General features: G+C 33.0%; 1 protein-coding gene and 1 long non-coding RNA gene across 6 annotated transcripts in view; one reads left to right on the top strand and one right to left on the bottom strand.

The window, feature by feature from the left end:
• The window catches only part of LOC147843249 (uncharacterized), a 650,118-nt gene that overhangs the window by 517,501 nt on the left and 116,070 nt on the right, over positions 1–16,547 (top strand). The window lies entirely within an intron of this gene.
• pcdh7b (protocadherin 7b) overlaps positions 1–16,547 on the bottom strand; it is a 236,814-nt gene that overhangs the window by 169,429 nt on the left and 50,838 nt on the right.

Raw genomic sequence — 16,547 nt, 5'->3', positions numbered from 1 at the left:
ATGCGGTACAGGTGAATTGGGTAGGCTAAATTGTCCATAGTGTATTAGTGTGTGAATGTGTGTGTAAATGTTTCCCAGAGATGGGTTACGGCTGGAAGGGCATCCGCTGCATAAAAACTTGCTGGATAAGTTGGCGGATCGTTCCGCCAATATATACGTTGAATTTTGTTTGTAAATGAAAATCGAGTTGACGTCAGAACCCAGTGTCAGTCAGACATCAAAGTCCAACATCCAACCTAAAATCAACTAAATATCAACATTGACCTTATAACCTTGACATTGTGTGGACGTTACCAATATGACATCTATCAGATGGATTTTGGTCACTTTCCAACACAACCTAAAATTAACCAAATATCAACATCATTTGACATCATTATTGTACCTCAAAATAACATTTTCCTTAGGCACTGTACATTAATTTACTGTAGGTTAATTTATTTAACCTAATATTAATGTCATATGATGGTGTGTGTGTGCTGGGTAATGTTGGGTAGTTGAGAATGAAAACAATTCTTTTCTTTTTGTAATCATACTGTTCTATTTGATAAATGTTTATAACATATTTTCTATTGCATTGAAGTTTTGTTAAAATTCTACAGCACTCTCTTTCTCTCTCTCCATCTTTCTCCTTATGTCAGTCACTCCTCAGTTTCTTCTCAGTGATATTTTATCAAGACATGGAGAAAGCATTATTTATTTCAGATGAAGTCTTTCCCTCATTTCCCCAGAATGGAGTCATTTTTAACAACCCACAATGTACCACACCCAGCTAATGGCCTGACTGTGCTTAAATTAAACGTATAATTATAGAGCTCTTGGCTGAACTCGCCTTGAGAGGATGTTCAGCCCAAATTAGATCCATCACTGTGTGGAGAAAGACTGAGGGAATATTCTCAGCATTAACACGTTGGGAGTGTGTTTCAGCATGTTTGTTATTTTATGTAGCTATGCCGCCATTCGAAAGTTGCTGGTGGTGTTGGTAAGATTTATTATTATTATTTTTTTTTTCGTTTAAACACTCTCAGCTATGCTATATTTATTTAGCATATTGAGTAGTATTATAGTTTACAATAAAGCAGTTTAGTTTATACTAATATTAAGAAATTATTTTGGCATATACATATGCTTCTGTGCAAATGTTTTGGGTCAGTGATGCAAAGATGTAATATAAACTTTAGGTCTAATTACACTTTTTCTCTGCTCTCCATGTTGAAAGTAATCTTTTCTAATCATAGTGCATGTAATGTTTTATTAGATGCGATTATCCTGCAAATCCAGTCTGTCTAAATTTGGTACAAATATCCATATGCATGAAGTAATGGACATGTTCAGGCAGTACCAGAAAAAAAAAAATCAAATCCGCAAAAAAAAAAAAAAATATATATATATATATATATATATATATATATATATATATATATATATATATATATATATATATATATATATTATATATATATATATATATATATATATATATATATATATATATATATATATATATATATATATATATATATATATATATTATTATTATTATTTTATATTATTATTATTTTATATTATTATTATTATTATTATTATTATTATTATTATTATTATTATTATTATTATTATTATTATTATTATTATTGATATTATTATTATTTCATTACCTTTCAGGAACCTACCTTAATTTTATTTTATTTTATTTTATTTTATTTTATTTTATTTTATTTTATTTTATTTTATTTTATTTTATTTTTAAATTGATTTTACTTTTTTGTCATTACTTTATAGCATTCCTTTTTTGTTTTACTTTAATTATTTTTATTTTTATTTAAATTTTAATTTATTAGTTTTATTTTATTAAATAAAATGTATTCCTTTTTTATTTATTTTAATTCTATTTTAAATTGATTAAACATTTTAGTTGTATTTTATTTTATTTCTTTCATTTCCTTTTAACTTATTTTAATTTAATTTAAATTCATTATATATATATATATATATATATATATATATATATATATATATATATATATATATATATATATATATATATTTCAAATAGATTTTAATTCATTAGTTTTTTATTATTTTATCAATTGTATTTCATTCCCTTTTAATTTATTTTATTTTAATTATATTTAGAATTTTTAAGAGTTTTATTTTATTTTATTTTATTATTGCTTTATTTGATTTCTTTTTCATTTAATTTCCTTTTACACTTAATCAAGTCACATTTTTCTCCCTCTTCAGCAACATCTTTTCTCGGATGACACGTTTAACAGCACAAGATGGGAGCAAAATATCTTTTGTGCAAGATCACCGTAAACCACAATGACCCAATCAATTCCTATTAGACAAAATCAAATACCTTCCAACATCTTTAACTCATTTGACAATCCGAATTATGTCGCAGTTGACAGGAAAAATTCAGTCCCGTGCCAACTTTAACCCAGAGAGCTATTAAAACATCTATTTTACATTTAACATTTATTTATATATATATATATATATATATATATATATATATATATATATATATATATATATATATATATATATATATTTATATTTTATTCCAAATTCTGATATACAGTCTGATGAGTCTGACATCTTTCTTTCTCAATGCCTCATAGAGTTCATACATTAGTCATCCGCGCACACACACACGCACACACACACACAAACGCACACACACACACACACACACACACACACACACACACACACACACACACACACACACACACACAAAGCCAAAGGCATACTTCACACACTATTTTATCAGTTCACTGCAACAACATCGACCTGCGCTTGAGGGGGGGAGAGTCTTGTGGGACTTCTGTCAAAAACCTTCTGTTTCTTACACTACTTATGACCTCAGAAGATCTTACCTGACTCTCAGTCTAGATTAGAGACACACGAAGAAGCGAGGAAGAAGATAACAATAACAACAAAAAAGTCCTTTGAACAAGAAATCTGTCACAAGACAGTGGCGTTGTGTCTGAACTCTTAATGGTATTTAGAGCTGAACTAAAAAAAGACAAAAGTGGCGAGGGATGGAAAGCAGATTGGAGTGTGTTCATGCATGTGCGATTCATTTGAGTCATTGTGATGAAATGCTGTGGTATGTCAGGCTTTGCGGTGTGCTTTTTTGCTCATTTCAGTTGAGGTTACACTTGGATTTGGGCCTGAAAAAGCATAGGTGTGGCGCTCTGACAGATAGTGGATAAAACCACATGCTTAGTTGATACCCAGATGCTCTGCTCAATCATGCACACGCAAATGTGGAGCAAATTCGCTGACCAGCAGATTTGTGTAGAGAAACAATGCTTGATCTATAGAAATAAGCACACAAAATTCCAATTAAACTTTACAATTACAACTTTCTAATTACCCTAAACTGCCTAGTTAACCTGATTAACCTATTAAGTCTTTAAATGTCACTTTAAGCTGTATAGAAGTATCTTAAATAATATTTAGTAAAATATTATTTACTGTCAACATAGCAAATATAAAATAAATCAGTTATTAGGAATTAGTTATTAAAACTATTATGTTTAGAAATGTGTTGAAAAAATCTTCACTCTGCTAAACGGAAATTGGCAAAAAAAACAAACAAAAAAAAAAAACAAAGGGCCTAATATTTTAGGGGGGTAATAGAGGGGACTTCAACTGTATTATTTTTCATAAATTCTATTATTTAAAACTTCTTAATTGTCAATAAAACCACTTTGTTAAACTGTATTTTCAACATTACATGTCGGCAGAGCAGAGATCAAGGTCACATAATAAAATTCACAACCATCAAGGAATAAAAAAAAAAAAAAAAAAAAAACTTGTGAATCTCAAAATACATACTGTTAATTAACAGATTTTTTTTTTTTTTTTTTTACAGTGTAGACGAGGAGTACCCAAACATTTTTTTTTTTTTTTTTTATGAAGCTATAAACTCCATACATACATAACCATACACTCAAACAGCTTGTGTATTTACCTATGTCAGTTGGTCCTGAGTCATCTTCATTTACATGTAACAGGGTATTTACAGTTACTTTATATTTCTGTTTGTTCCCACCCTGTCCCTTTGTGCCCCTTGACAGCATAGTCGCAAGGCCCATAGCCCTAAAAACCAAATTTGATTGAGGTTGGCGCACCAAAGGTATATATACCAAACTGTAAAACATTAAAGTTTCCATGGTAATTTTTTTTATTTTTTTATTTATTAATATTTAAACTTGTCTTGTGCATTGCTCACTATCAATCAAATAACAGTATTTACTTTTAAACATAAAAATCTGATTTATTCAGAACATTTAACTGAAACATTTCATTTTAGTTTGTTTTTGTAGCTAAACAATTAATAATAATTGACAAATAATAGATTTGCTCTTCAGTGTCTGGACTTTCAGCAGTGAAATGTAAACCACATTGAACTGAACTGATCTGAACTGAACTTCAACTCTGAAAACTGGACTGACACAGTTTTAATCTACTAGAACTTCTGTGTTAAGCTGCTTTGACACAATCTACATTGTAAAAGCACTAGAGAAATAAAATTGAAAATAATTAAATTGTTTTGCCCCATTTGCCCCAACCTTACCCATTATTCTTCCTCTCTTGTCAGATGGGGTGGCAGGCCAAATGTAAGGTTAGGCACAACTTTGGCCCGTGGGCCGTTTGGGCATCTCTGGTGTAGACTGTGTAGATTAAAATACTTATAAAATAGAAAAGAATTAGGCAGTCCATTCCTCTGTGGCGACCCCTGATTAATAAAGGGACTAAGCCGAAAAGAAAATGAATGAATAAATGAATGAGTAAATAGTTAGCAAAAAATAATTTAGAATAAAATGTTTCCAATAATAACAAATGAGTTCTCTGAATTGTCCTACAAATATGCAAAATTTTTCTGTAAAATGTTAATTTGTTTTTAATGTAATATTTATTCATTAAAATTTGATTTAACATGTCTTTTAAAGTTCAAATAAGAATAGTATAATTTAGAACATTTGTTTGCACATTTTTCCCTCTTTTTAATATTTAAGATTATTTTATTTATTCATTCAACTCATTAGTCTTTTGTGTTTGTTTGTTTTCACCAAGGACACGTTCAACTAATTAAAAGTGACATTTTAAAGCTTTACAAATAATTCTAGCTCATAAACATTTTAATTAGAACTGCATTCATAAAAAAGAACATCAGAATATCAATCCTGTGAATAACTAATAGCAATTCAACTCAATTCAATCTTTCCATATGATACAGTGCTCAGCATATATGAGTACACCCCTCATAAATCTATCATAAATATATATGTTTAATAAATCCGTTTTGTTCAAATTAACTTATGATAACTGTCCAAAAACTAGTGCAGCCAAGTTTATGTTAAAGAAAAATATTAAATATGAATTTTAAAAGAGATCAAGACAGTATTTATTTATTTATTTATTTTTTTGGGAATTTTTATTGCAATATTTAACATGATTTAATTTTATTATCTTTTTTTATTTCAAAGACGTTTGGTGACTAAAACATTGTTTAAATAAATATATCTGTTTAATAAATTTGTTTTGATCAAATGCACCAAAATATTCACTGAGAAATGAAGAAAAATATTACATTTCAAAAATGGACTGTACTGAGCTATACTGAGTACTGTATGCTTTTATCAGGGATGTCCGGATCCGATCATGTGATTGGAAATTGTGCCCGATCACACAGTTTCAGACTCAATCCGAATCGAGTTCAGTTAGAAAACTTTTAAGTGCCGTCTGAAATTTCCATCAAAACTGAACTTTTTTTTTTCAGCCTCATTTGTTTATGTTGATTTATTTTAATTTAAAGTCCATGAAAAGGACTTATTCTTAACCATAAATCTGATATTACTGAGCCTACACACAGGAGCCTGATAACAATGATACATTTAGAGAAAAAAAAAATAATCGGACGGCATTATAAATATAAATTTTTATCTATAGTTATGCGGTGGCACAGAGTTAGACCTCTTTCTTCACACAGAAACAGCAATGCGTGCGGCATGACATCACTTTGTTTCAGAGACACTATTGGTTAATTACCAGCAAAGTAGAACACAGAAGCAGCTTGAAGCGGAAAGTGCGAGTATGTCTGCAGTCTGGAGGTATTATAAAGCCGATGACGACAACATTGCCAGAGCAACCTGTGAGATAACTTGGGATTGCATGTTGGGTATTTTAAGTTAAGGTGCTATTTGCTTTTATGTTAGATTATTTTTACTGTTGCACTAAAGTCCAAAAGTGAAGAATTTATGTTATTTTTTACTTGATTGTTCAAGCTACCTCACAGAAGTGCTCTGTTTATTAACAGAGTTGTTGAATGTTAAAATAAGCTGAATTAAAGAAAACATGAGGAACATCCTGGATCTGTTTCTTCACTCTTCTTAAATCTTTTTTACGTCTTATAGAAGTATCGGATCAGGTTTTAGTATCAGCAGATGCTCAAAATCAAGCAACTCGGACTTGAGGGCAAAAAATCCTAATCAAGACATTTCTAGTTTTTATTTTATTTTTTAAATCTTTTGAAGCACCACATCAGCATATTATTTCTGATTTTACAGTATTTTAAAGCAAACAAATTCAAGCAAAAGGGACTTATTTCAAAATCAATACTAATAAAAGGCATGGTAGTTTGTTAAAATCAACCAATAAATCCAAGACCACATCCTGTTGGCTATGCCATTGCAAGAACAATTTGACATGTTTAAAGTGTCGTGTCACTACATCCGCTGCGTCCCATTCAGTCTCACAGGAGGGATTTTCTATCTCCATATCACTGACTTTCCCGTTCCAATGGCCGACACTCTAAAGACGTACAAAGAAGCAAATTGCAGAGCCACCGTTCGCCTCGCAGGTGTTCGATTGCCAGCTAAGATCTCTCCAAATTGCAAAGAATAAATGACTCTGAACAGCTCTCGCATTTCTTTCACAGGTGTAAAATAATCAACTGCTCAATTTGCAGTGTTTTGCGCACCTATCTCTGCAAACAGCTTTCATTATCGTGCTGTAGGACCCTTCTCTTTTATAAGTGCTTCAACTGTGAATACACTTCCATTTAATTCAACCACATCATCTAGTCATTGGAAAATGACAAAAAAAAAAAAAAAAAGTTTCAAATTCTGACTTTCTGGATTGAATGAAATGCTGTATGAGTGAGTTGTTGCTTTCTGCCATGACAGTAATTGCAAGCGGCTTTTGCTGAGCTGACAGTTCAGCTGAACAGTTATAAGAGGGAAATGATGATTGGAAGTACTGAGGCAAAATGGATCTTTGCAAATGGGAAAAAGGAAAAAAAAAATCAAGATGTTCATTCCTTTTACATTCCAGCAATACAACAACCAATCTATACACCCCAAGAGGAAGTACATAAATGCATGCTGGCCCTGAGTGTCCAAAGTGTGAGTGATTCAGCCTGTGCTGGCTGGTGTGTGTCTCCAGGTCAAGGTCTTTCCTCCAGCCTGTGCTTTAGCCCCAAGCATCTTCTGTGTCCTGCCAGAGGCGCTCAGGTAGTTTAATTTAAGCCAAGCTGAGGTGGATCAAAGCTCCGACCAAGCCTCCACATCAAAGCATGTGCTGTGCATCTGTGCGAATGAAGTGAGACCTCGATTTACCTTTGCTGCAAACAGGATTGGAAAGGGACTGAAGGGTCAGTTTTTGCCACTCATAGATGAGGAACAGAGGAGGCTTTGCACAGAAGGCTTGCGTTTAATCAAATGGCATAAATCGAATATAGTTATTTTGGTAACAGGGCTGCTAAATGTTTGATTCAGATTGGTTGATAGACATTCTAAAGGGTCGATGACACCAAACAGGCTTTTTGCGTTGAGAGGTGCCTTTGGATGATTTTCTAACGGCTGTGAGCGTTTTGCATGCTGCTTTTGAGCCATGCTTACCTTGTGTTTTAACCGTTTACTGCACCTCACATTTTTACCGTTGTGCACTGTGTTCGCAGTTGGAAAAAGTAAACTCTGAGCAGAAAAGTAGGTTACGTCAGTCGCATCTGTTTCATTCTCCAATCATATAAAAGCAGAGGCGGGGTTTCCATTGAGGTGACAGCAGTGCTTGTGTTCTCAAGACGACTAGGAGACTTTTGAAGATGGAGAAGAGACTAGTGGTTACTGTTTTGAATTAACTGACTTCACAAGTCTTGAATATCACAATAGTATTAAATATTACAATTATACCAATATCAACAACAGCACTTACGCACAAAGGGCAGTTCCTGCAGTCGTTGACATAAAAAGCATGCCAACAAGTCGGCGCCAGTGGTGTAGTGGTTAGTGCACCGACACATGCACTCCGGTGCTCACGGTGACCTGAGCTCAATTCCCGCCTCGCAGTCCTATGTCAATTCTATATATATATATATATATATATATATATATATATATATATATATATATATATATATATATATATATATATATGCACCAACAAAAAGGCAAAAAACCTTCTAGGCAGATCTACTAGTTATTATTAGTTGCTATATTTTAAAATTGCTTTATTTTTTTAGGTGCAAAATACAAAATAATTGGAATATTGTATAATATCTCAACCAAAGATACATTTTTTTGAAACCTGTGTTCATAGGAGACATGAACGCTACCATCTACCCATCCTCAAATTAAATTACAACAGCCCACAAGATAGCAGGCCTAATACCATTTAATAAGAGTGCAAGGATGATTCTGGGGATAGATACAAAGTAGTGATGGAAAGTTCATATCTTTTCCGTGAACCGGATCTTTTGAGACCATCCTCACATGTTAGGGCTCAACATATCAAAAATATATAGTTAGCAATCATAATTTCAGTCAGTTAAAACATCACCATAAGCTGAAAAGTTTTTTAAAATTAAGTTTTTCGACCCAACTAAAGCATAATTCTGACACAATCTTGAAACACAACATCTGAACAATGTATTTTTACGCGTTAACCATAGTATAACTAGAATTATTTGCTTCAATCTGCTCTTTGTAGCACAATAGTTGACCATTGTTTGTCATTTCTGACATATTAGATGATTTCTCTGCTTTGAATCAATCACAGACAGACAGGGGAGTGTAAATTGCAAATTACACAATTTTTGTTTCAATAGTTACTTTTTAACCATACACTCAAACAAAGAAATTGTTGGCTTTTATGTCAGGAAATTAATGTAAACAGCTCAATAACACTCTTCTAAACAAATAATTTTAGTAATGCTTATTTTAGGTTTAAGTGGTAATTGTAAGGAACTAAATTCAAGAGACAATAGCAATACACTGAAAAAATCTAATCTTGGTGAGTGGGTTGATCCTCATTGGCTTCCTGGTGAACATTACTACAATTTTATTTATTTATTTATTTTATTATTTTTTTCAGATTTGTGATCAAAACTGACTAGAACTACATGCAAATTATTTTATTTGCACATCTTCCAGCCTATTAGAATCAAAATTTAAAAACAAAAATAAAAAAGACCAAAGCATAATTATAAAGTAATGCACAAATCTAATAATAATTTCACAGCACATCGCCAAATAATCCTTAGCTAAAATTTGTTTCGCTTATCACAATTATCAAATATTTTGGAGTTATTTATCAGGATAATTTAAACATTAATAATTTATCTAGTCTTACACTGACCTTTCCACAACACAAAAAATCTTAATGTTCAGCTGGATGTATGCTTTCTACTTAGAGCGTAAAGTTTCCAGATGTTGATTGATAGCTGGAAAAAGATCCTGTTGTTTAAAGAAGAGTCAAAGCCACATGTTCCTTGTTAAAACACCTGTAGATGTTGGCTGCAATGTTTTCGGCAGTCATTACACATCGCCAAGACATTATCAAAATATGCGATCTGTAACCCAGACACACACTCCCTTAAGGATGTCGGCTTTCAGCTCGAGCTGGAATCTTTGGCAGCCGTCACTGCATAAGTCTTTCTCACTTCCAAGATCTGTTTAAAAACAGTACGCGGCGTCCAAACAATGGAATTCCTTGCGGATGATTCAGAGCCTCATTAACAATTAAACTTCCATTAGCAACATGGTTGAGTTGAAGAAGTTTCTTCTGTCCCACCAAACACGTCTCTAAACTGCTGCCAAAAGAAACATCACGCTATAAATATTTCATCCCATTAACGGAGAGAGGTGAAAGATAAATGCTTACTCAGGTACAATATTTAAACGTCCTGTATGTCAAATACTCTAGTTTTGAAGGCATACCATATGTTAATATGTCATTTTCCATGTATAATACTTACAAACCTCAAAACCGAAGCTTTTGATATGCGATACTTTGATATAGCAGTGAAAGCCTTTGATATGAGACATAGAATATGTGTTTCATTATTAGCAGAATGCTAAGAGAGTGAGAAAACCCACAATTGTGTATTTAATATGCAGAAATGCACTGTGCTTGTTTTCCCTCCATCCTTTCAATTTTACTTCAAAGCACCGGGGGTAAAAGAAATAGTTTGGTGAATGTATTATTGTCATTTTGCAGAGGCAAGCGACGTACAGAATCACACACCATACACACACAATGCTAAAATTACATTATGGCATGCTTTTTGATGTGCGCACGAGCGTATATAGTCATGTTTCACAGATGTGCGCACCTGCAGGTTTAGCGATTTCCAAAAACCCAATTTTACAGATGAATCGCTGTCTCCATGGAAAGGATTTAAAACCTGATCTGAATGTATTTGTGTGTCTGTTTTGTTCTTTGTCAGATGTATCAATAAGAGCTGTTACCTCCTCATGCTTAGTCTTTCCTAACATCCCTTGGAAATTGAGGGGTGAAACTAAAGTGTAGCGCTGATGGAATTTCTTTGTTTTAACATTCTGTTCCCAAAAGAAACAAAAAGCATGGTGAAGTGGGCTGCAGATAAGCCTCAACCAATCCAAACACATGCATTTTTTTTTCTTTTATCATTTTCTGTGGATATGTGTAACATGTTTCCAAAGCCTCAGCCGCACTGAGCTTGTATGCAGTGGTGAAAAGAGTACTGAAAAATCATACTTAAGTAAAATAACCATTACTAGCCTAAAAATTTAGAGCAGGTAGAGTAAAATTATCTGTTGTAAAAGTAAAGTATGAGCAAAAAATAACCTTTCAAAAGTACTCGAGTAGTGAGTATTACACTGTAAAAACCTGATGCATTAACATGTAATTCGTGAATGTGTGTAAACGTAACATTCTGTAGTGCATTTTGTGATTGCCAAGCAGGCACAAAACATCATAACGTGACTTCAGGTGACCAAAATTCTATGTCTAGCCAGTGTCTAAGGACAACAATATTTTGATGTCCAATAACGACTTCAAATGACTTATATTTGACTGATACAATAAACTTTGACTGATATTTTTTTGATTTTAGGTTGTGTTGGAAAGTTGCCAAAATCCAACACCGAGCCAAAATCTTAAACCAACTTCAAGTTGGCAACCAAAATTCAATGTCTATTAGATGTCATATTAGTAACGTCCACACAAGATCAAAATATAACATCATTAGACGTTGATTTTTGTTTGATTTTAGGTTAAACGTTAGACATTGACGTGAGCCCTGACGTTAAGTTTTGACGTCATCCCGATTTTCATTTCCAAACAAAATCCAATGCCCCTACGCCGTCATGTTGACATCTTGTGCCTGCAGGGTGTTTAAGTCCATTTTGGTCATCTTAAAGTAAACATCCGTCATCTTCTCATCAGTGACATGCATCTAAACAGTCTCTGGGTCAATGCGTGTAAATATTTTGGACATATTCTTGGACTCTTTTAATGTTTCCAAACAGTTGCTGCAATTATAAATCGTCCATGTCTTGAGGTAGTTCATTATAATGCGATTTACCTTCTGTGTGTGATTTGAGTGGACAGGAAACACAGGGCTGATTTTTCTAATCCCCATAGACTGGAAAAAATAAAGTAGTGACTGCATGTAAAAGGAAAGTAGTGGAGTAAAAGTACCAATACTGCACTGAAAATGTACTCAAGGTAAAGTACACATTTTTAAAACTACTTAGTAAAGCACAATTCCTGAGAAAAACTAGTCGATTACTGTAGTTTGAGTATTTGTAATTTGTTTCTTTATACCACTGTTCTTATGGATCTTTTTGTGCCTGTATGTTCTTGGGAGAACCATTTTAGCTAATGTGTGCATCTGTTTGCCAACTAGTGAGTTTATGTAAGTGTGTGTGTATGTGTGATTGGCGGGGAATATTGCAGTCCAGTCGTGTATGTCAAACTGGAGGTAGATGGAGGGAATGGGTGTAATTAACTGTAATTTGTTCTGGAGAGGTTATGAAACTGCTGGGTGCACAGCCTCACAAACAGAGGAGTGGAACAGTATGTGAGGAAGAATGAAAAAAATAAAATACTGAAAGTGATATGAAAAGAAATAAAGCACAAACAATACCATGGTAGTATTTTACGAAACGCAACAAGCTAATCTGTTCAGTAATAGTCATTCAAAATAAAGAATGTGTCATTGTTGGAAAATAAACTCACTTTAGTAAACTGTATATTTACCAAAATTACTTATTATTATATGTATAAGTAAACTTGATGAATGAAAATGTATGTCATATTTCAGGACACTGTATCTGCCATTTGCCATATCTATGAAGGTTTTAGTTAGGTTTGTATTAGTGAAAGATGTTTATTATTATTATTATTATTATTATTATTATTATTATTATTATTATTATTATTATTATTATTATTATTAAAATAAATTAATTGAGCCTCATGATGCTATTTGAACCTAATTACATCTTCATCTAAACTTAATATTTATAATTACTGTCTAAAGATAATATTTTATTCACAGAAAATCTTTAGAAATAGAAAGATAATACAATTAAATTCATACAAAATATTGCAAAAAAAATAAAAATAAATAAATTATATATATATATATATATATATATATATATATATATATATATATATATATATAATTTTGTTTCTTTAGATTTTTGCTCTTTTTGAAAATTGTATTTTTTTTTCTATATTATATACATTCAGGCTACTTTTTTTTTTTTTCAACCTTTATTGTACGTTATTTTGTAAGAATAGCTCCAGATTTGAGTTCAGTACTGTAACAACTGGGATATGTTTTGTTTTTCTCCTGTTGCGTTTAACAAACAAACAAATTAATATGACCTTAAGTTTAACTTCACACCTTTCTCCAAATTTCAGGGGGTAAAATATTGACCCTTAAGCATGACCAAACAACCAGAGAAGGGTCTTCGGACCTTTCTCCAAATTTCAGGAGGTATAATATTGACTCTAGATAATCACGGTGACACTACAATCCTCAAATTTGTGCTTTGCCATCAGAAATAATGTGCAACTAGTTGAGAGAGGAGGTGGGCCTGATCAACTCAAACTTCTCTCTTACTTAATAGGCCGACCTTTGGCCAGCACCCAAATTTTAACTATAAAGGTGAGGGTTTCTTGCTGAAACATTGGAAGCTCAGCCATGGCATAAGTGCAAATCGCCCAGCACTCTCGGACACATGTGTTGGTTTTCCAATGTGACTGCAATGGGCTCCCCAGTCTTTGAAGAGGAAAATGATGGCACATCTCTAAGGTATAAACTTATATTAAATTGCTTGGGGTTTCATTATCTGTCTTTTATTCATCTAATCTCATCTTTATTTCGCATTATAAGCCTTTTATGCAATTTTGTTGTATCTCAACTAATGATGTTCATGAGTATGATTCATGATTAATAACTATTATTGTTATAATTAATATCAGCTGTGTTTACCAGCAATAAACACGTATTGCTTGACTAGTATGGTGTATGGACCATTATTGGTGCGTTCTCTTGTCGATTAGCACCACACTTGTCTCACTTTCATAAACACAAACTATTCTAAAACCTTTTTGATATGCTGAAACATTTTACGTGCTAATCTTTGGGGCATACTAAAACTAGTACTCACTAATCTTAAGCATGTGTACAAATATAATAATGTAAAGCATCTGATAGAAAATATTAATTCAAATGAAAGATTTGAGAGGGGTGTACTCTTATATGCTGAGCACTGTATAATGCCTTTTATACAGAAAAAAAGCAAAAAAAATTGTTAATATACTTTCATATATTTATATTAATTGTGATATTGTTTAGCAATAGCTAAAATTATAATCACATTTTTAAATATAAAAAAGCATTACAAAAAATACTTGTACTTTTTACATGTGCATTTTATAATAATAATAAAAAATACATTATAACAAAAAAACTCTTTATTATTAAGAAACCTAAATCCCTTGTTAAGTGTTTTCCCTTATATCATTAGATGCTTTTTTAAAATACATATATTTTTAAGATTAGTCATAGATCACAGTGTGCACTCAAAGCAATCACACGCACACACACACACACACACTTTTTTTACAAAAATAGGTGGCATATGGCAGCAAGGTATAAATGCTAACACAGGATGTTCTCATGTGACATTTCAGCAACATTTCCAGCAGCATCACCACGACTGAAGATTTGCGGACCTTAAACTTGCTTTGTTCCAGGGTTATCCGTCACTGTCAGTCTTTAATCCCACCTATTAATGCTAAACCTGAACTTCACCCCGGCACTTGGTAAATGACAGTTACCTGCCAAACAAGCCGAGCTAAGAGCTCCATGCGAACAAAGAAGACTCTTCCGTGATGCATATCTGAGGCCACAGGACAGAGAATATCCCGCTCTCTGTTATTCTTTCCAGCTTACATAAATCCCCTCAGCGAGAAAACCTGGTGTGAATGTTTTGCTCTGCCTTTGAAGTTTAACCAGCAGAAAGCCGGGCCACAGCTCCAGACCACATGGTGGGATTTTTCCCTCAGAAGGCTATCACCATAAACCTCCCTCCCGCCTATCTGAATAATGCATTGTTAGAAAAGTTTCTTGTTAAAAAGCGAGCGCATAGGGAGCTCACTGCCACAATTTTATTGCACATGAAAGCAACATAAGTTGTTCATTTGCTCTCCTAATAAGCTGGACGTGAGATAAGGCAATATTTGTATTGGCCGGTTTTCCAGGTTGTGCTCTTGTGTTGAGTACAGTGGGCATAGGTGTTTGCTTGTTGTGCATGCATTCATAATGTAGTTGTATCCCAAATGGCACACTACACACTGTCAGTGTTCTGTCTCGCGACAATCACAACCCCAACCCACCCCCACTTTTCGTGACTTGTACTATATACACTATGAACTCATACACTATGGAGTTACATACTTGTGCACTCAACCATGTAGTGTATGAGTTTAGTGATGTCCCAAATGGAACACTAATTCATTTTTTGACAAAAATTATAGTCATTTCACAGACGATCATTTGACCGTAGCCAAATTAGTGAAATAATTGACTACTAAACTCTTAAAATATTAAATTTGTAGAATAAAATAGTAGCTGTCATGAACACAACCCCATTCCCCAGCAGGATGCATCATACTTACTCTTGTAGGAGAATTTTCATAATCCAAAATAAATAAGGTAATCCAGCCTCAGCGACTGATATAATTTACGGTATAAATAAATGGATTTATTAACCATTTTTTCAGTAATGACTAATTAACTGAGTTACTGTTTCCCCCAATACAACACCGATGCCGTTACTGGCAGTAAATGCACGTTACTATAACTGAGAACACTAAAGTGGTTTTCATGAGAGCAGCAACACTCTCAGCCATAGGATCTCTCTTTTTCTGGGGTGTGTGTGTATTTAGGGCAAAGGCGGGACACATAACCAAGCAGCGATGATGATTGGTGTGTCTGTGAACGTGGTGTAACTTAGAACGCAATAATTGGCTTAAATAGAGTACATTTCCTTCGTTTGCCAATCAGAGTAGTGTCGGTATTTACACACAAGCACACATCAACGATCGGGCCGGAACGATGGCAAATCCAACAAGTTTAAAGGTAGTGTTTAAAAACTGAAAATATAAGCACTACTTTAGACAACTGTAGACTAGTGTACACTGTTTTATGCTTATATTGTAGTCATTTGACAAATTATTTTTTTTTTTTTAAGTAGTGCAATAGTTACTTTCCCTGGTAACTAGTTACTTTTATAATTATGTAACTTAGCTACTACATGTGAGGAGTACCTAGTAACTATATCTAATTACTCTTTTAGAGGAAAGTGCCCATTACTGCTCGTGATACTACAAAATAGCTTAGAATAGTGAATACGTATGCCATTTTGGGATGCTCCTTGTATGTTTGCACAGCAATTTTTAAACTAAGTGCAAGCGCAGATCAATAATATACCTCAAAGTCGAACTGTATATACTACACACTAATAAATAAATATTCAAAATGTGCACTTTTAGGGGCTTAACAGCTAGACACTGGGTTAGTGGCAACAAAATGACAACTGAACAAACATACTGTAAGTTATTAATTTGCTCTGCTAATAAGCTGGATGTGAGATGACATACACTATGCACTTGTACACTCAACCATGTATGAGTTTAGTGTTGTCCCAAATGGAACACTAATGTATTGTTTTAACAATATTTTAAAC

Source organism: Danio rerio, chromosome 7 (genome assembly GCF_052040795.2).
Source record: "Danio rerio strain M-AB ecotype USA chromosome 7, GRCz13ab, whole genome shotgun sequence".
NCBI classification, from domain to species: domain Eukaryota; kingdom Metazoa; phylum Chordata; class Actinopteri; order Cypriniformes; family Danionidae; genus Danio; species Danio rerio.
Note: the sequence above shows the minus strand (reverse complement) of the source record. Positions and strands in the feature narration are given on the sequence as shown.